A 4,580-nucleotide genomic window follows, 5' to 3' on the forward strand; every position below is an offset into this window, starting at 1 on the left:
GCAATGCTCAAATTGCATTGGAGCAATTGACGGAAAACACATTAGAATAAAGGCTCCTCCGAACAGTGGCAGCGAATTTTTTAACTACAAGGGATTTTTCTCCATTGTGCTTCTCGCAATTTGTGATGCACATTATCGTTTCATTCTTGTGGACATAGGAGACTCTGGTCGACATAGTGATGGGGGTATCTTCAGCAATTCCAGAATAGGAAAAAAATTTGATGAAGGCTCTTTACAAATTCCTAGCCCTAATAGCTTGCCAGGATCTAACACACATGTTCCCTATTATTTGGCTGCTGATGATGCCTTTCCATTAAAGGTTGGGATAATCAAGCCATACCCAGGGCGTCACCTCAGTCAGGACAATCGGATTTTTAATTATCGACTTAGTCGTGGAAGAAGAGTTGTAGAGAATGCTTTTGGTATACTTGCTGTACGATTTCAAGTATTCTATAAAATGCTAAATTGTGATCCAGAAGTGGCCCAAAGTATTGTACAGGCATGTGTGGTTCTTCATAATTTCCTACAAAGTCCACGTCTGTCAGCATCCCATATTTATGGGGACCAATTTGATGGTAATGGAAACATAGTAAATGGCAACTGGAGAAAAACTATTCCTTCATCTGTAAATATGGCTTCACTTGGACACATTGGATCAAATTTTTATTCTAGAAATGCAGGTTTTTATAGGGATGAGTTAAAAAAATATTTTTTAAAAGATGGAGCAGTTTCATGGCAGTGGGGTGTGTAATGTTTACATATAGGTATTAGTTTATGACATTTTTTCATTTGCTTGTTTTATTGGTTCAATTGTTCTTACCGTTTGCTTGTTTTATTGGTTTATTTGTTTACCAGTAAATTAACTGATTTTGTAACAGTTAATATTTCATTGTTTTAAGTGATTAACCTCCAGGAACAAGTTTTTAGTATCATGGATATTGAACAAAGTTTTAATACAAAGCTTATTGACCTTGTGTCACAAGCAAACTTAATTTACAACCCATGTCATCCAGACCATAATATTAGAAACAAAACAGATTGTGCATGGAGAAATATTGCTCAGGAGTTGAACTCTACAGGTAAGCATTTTGTTACATAACTAAATTAATGAAACTAAGGGTAACTATTCTTTTTATGTTCTGTAATTTCAAATTAACTTGCTTTATTGACTGTAATTTCCAGTTGACCAGTGTCAGAAGCGCTGGCGTACACTAAGAACAGCATATGGAAAAAAAACACAAAAAGAATACAGAAGCTCCAAGTGGCTCTGGTACTTTTCCACAAGAGAGGTGGCCATATTACCAGCAACTATCTTTTTTGGAAGGCTATATTAATAATAGAGAGTATGTAGATGGTACATTATAACATCAGGCAAATATTAATCTTTTTGTTTGTATAGATCTGTAGACAACTTTGCTGATACCAGTGCCAGCAGTTCACCCCAGTCTGTCTTTGACAACCCAGGTCAGTAGGTGTGAGTTTTGCAGAGTAGTCATGTGGTTTATGTTTTGCTCATTATTTGAATACGATATTAAATATTTGTTTTTCAATATTTTAAGATGACTCCAGCAATGAAAATATTAGAGAAGAAAATGATCATACTTCTGAGATTCCCACACCAGTCAAAACCAGTTGTCAAAGAAAGAAATCAGACAAACAGAAAGTACAGGTACTCACAGACCCACAGTTTATTTTGTATTTATGAAAATAAGGACTATTTCATTTTACAGACAGAGATGCTAAATTTTCTACGGCAGAGCTCTAGTCATCTTGCAGAGCTGCAGGAGAAAAAATTGGACCGACTTGACCATTTTGGCAAATTTGTGGTGGCACAATTAAGGGAAAAGCCTGCAGCAGTTATGGAAACCTACATGAAAGAAATAACAAATATACTATTTTCGGAGTGTACTCTTCAATTTAACATTGATGAACAGTGAACCTAAATTGATTGTTTTTGCTAATGTTTTTTCGAAGTTGTTTTCAGTTCTTTTCAATAAATCTTGCATTGTTTTCATTCTATAAAATATTGTTTAAAGCTACACGAAAATGAGGTGGACCATTCAGGCATGCGGCCAAAATACTGTGTGCGCATATATCCGCACAACCGCACGGGAGCGCCGCAGACTGTCCGGGATTTCCCCTGTCGTAGCCGCTTCTGTTTTCTTGTGTGCGGCTGTGTTACGCAGAATAATGCGTTTCTTATCGGGCGGGATTAGAATCTTTAGAACCTGTGTTATAACACAGCCCGATTGCGGACGGTTTTATCGGTAATGGCAGTGGAGCATTAAATTTGTTTTTTATTGGCAAATATTATTTTTGCTGTGATAATAATCGCAGGTAAATTGGGTTTTATATCAAAATGGCAGTTAATTGTAAAACAGCAAGACAAAAACAAATGCATTCTAAGCTGTGAAATGAATATGTTAAACACTAAAATGAGCCAAGAATCAAGATTGAAGTACCTGATTGGCATCAAGGTTCTGGCAATGAAGCAATGCAAAGAGACCTTTCAGTGAGAAGAATTTCAAGTTATTACCTTTGTATGAAGCAAAGTGAGGACCAGCACACTGTCATATGAGGGCTTGTAGATTGGATTTGAATTGAAATGATTTACAGTAAGTGGCTGCCTTGTTACTGCCTTTCTAAACTCAACTCTTTCTGTATTTCTGGCTGATGTTATTTTGAATTTTAGCACAGTTAAAAACCCCAATATTGAATATTAACTCTGTTTTATAACACTTAGACTGCTTATTGGTGACTAAACTCAAGCCTCTTTTGTTTAACCCATAATTGTCAAGTCAAATGAGCATACACTTTATCTTTATTTTTTTATTGCAGTTCACCATCCGGGAAAAATGCTTAAAGCTTGAAAAAATCAACAGAAACATTCCATATCAAAAAAATTGAAGAAACGCTTTCATTGCGGAAGAATTTTGTCGACAAAAACAGCTCTCTCTTAAAGTGTCAGCAAAATCATTGATGTATACGACCTGTTACTTGCCTCACAGGAGAAAATTGTGTGTCGAGATATGCACCACATACTTTAGTTTTACATGAATCAAATCGGAATATGTGTTATTTCTTTTCCACTGTTCTACCTGCCTGCAAGTTTATTTATTAGTTCTTATGCCCAAATTAAGAATTTGTATTCAAACATTTGTAGGCGTTGATATTATTTTACCTCCATGGTGATTATGGTCTCATGTAAATTCTGAGAATGTTTTGCACTCTGATGTAGAATCGGACAGTGAAGTGATTCATCAGACATAAATTGAGAACCTCTAGTTTTGACCAGTAGTCTGCATGATAGCATGTTGTAACAATTGGGTGGTTCAACCTCATCTTTCACATGATATCCGGTTTAATTTTCTTGATAATTCAGCAAATCATTACATTTTCAGCTGTACAATATTGTTTCACCTTTTTGTTTTATTTTAGTCTGTTTACTTAAAGATCCTTGTTTAGTATGTACTATGTACTTGTAAATGCAGGTTTTAACTGACCAATCAACCAATTTCTGTGAATGTAATTATTTATTCTCTTCCCATTTATTTCTGCTTCATATAACTATGGGACTCAACTTGAAAATGTTGAAGTGTGGAAATTGGGTTCATAAGGTGCTTTTTCCATCAATAAAGTGTTGTCCTCACTGTGCATTTGGTGTTTCATCATTTTCATTAGTACAGGCTTTAACGTGTTTGAGACCACTAACGGCTTGAGGTATATGTAAACGGTTTTTACACGCCAACTCTAAACAACATTCAGTAAACGCTTGCAAAATATCGTTTAAATCTGATCATAACCTCGTAAATGAGAGACGTGCATCATAAGCGAACGCAGGGCATGACCGCTTTAATAATGATTTTTGCGCTGTCGAATTATGTAGCCTATAAAAGCTCCAGATGACAAACGGTTTAAGATAGACACAAACGGTTTTCACAGGTCAATTCTAAAATACATCCAGTAGAGGCATACAAAATATCGTTTAAATCTGATCATAACCTCGTAAATGAGAGGCGTGCATCATAAGCGAATGCAGGGCGTGACCGCTTTAAATGTGATTTTTGCGCAGTCAACCAATGATATACAAGCTCCAGATTTTAAACGGTTAAAGATAAACACAAACGGTTTTTACAGGTCAACTCTAAAATACATCCAGTAAAGGCATACAAAATATCGTTTAAATCTGATCATAACCTCGTAAATGAGAGGCGTGCATCATAAGCGAATGCAGGGCGTGACCGCTTCAAAAATGATTTTTGGGCAGTCGACCAATCTAGCCTATACAAGCTCCAGATTTTAAACGGTTTAAGATAAACACAAACGGTTTTCACAGGTCAACTCCAAAATACAGCTAGTAAACGCATACAAAACATCGTTTAAATGTGACTTCAAACCGTTTAAAATCTGGAGCCTGTACATGCTATATGGGTAGACCGCGCAAAAATCATTTTACAGCGGTCATGCCCTGCGTTTGCTTATGATGCACGCCTCTCATTTACGAGGTTATGATCAGATTCAAACGACATTTTGTATGCCTTTACTGGATGTATTTTAGAGTTGACCTGTGAAAACCGTTT

General features: G+C 36.1%; 1 long non-coding RNA gene and 1 pseudogene across 1 annotated transcript; both read left to right on the top strand.

Annotated features, from left to right (window-relative positions):
- The first annotated feature begins 931 nt into the window (after positions 1-931).
- Positions 932-1,937, top strand: LOC145233052 (uncharacterized; annotated as a pseudogene).
- A 200-nt stretch (positions 1,938-2,137) lies between these two features.
- On the top strand, positions 2,138-3,654 carry LOC145234653 (uncharacterized). Its single transcript, XR_013861312.1, has 2 exons — positions 2,138-2,615; positions 2,839-3,654. It is a non-coding gene; the product is annotated as an uncharacterized LOC145234653 (long non-coding RNA).
- The last annotated feature ends 926 nt before the right edge of the window (positions 3,655-4,580 follow it).

The sequence above is a fragment of the Phallusia mammillata genome, chromosome 6, assembly GCF_965637545.1.
Source record: "Phallusia mammillata chromosome 6, kaPhaMamm4.hap1.1, whole genome shotgun sequence".
Taxonomy (NCBI): Eukaryota; Metazoa; Chordata; class Ascidiacea; order Phlebobranchia; family Ascidiidae; genus Phallusia; species Phallusia mammillata.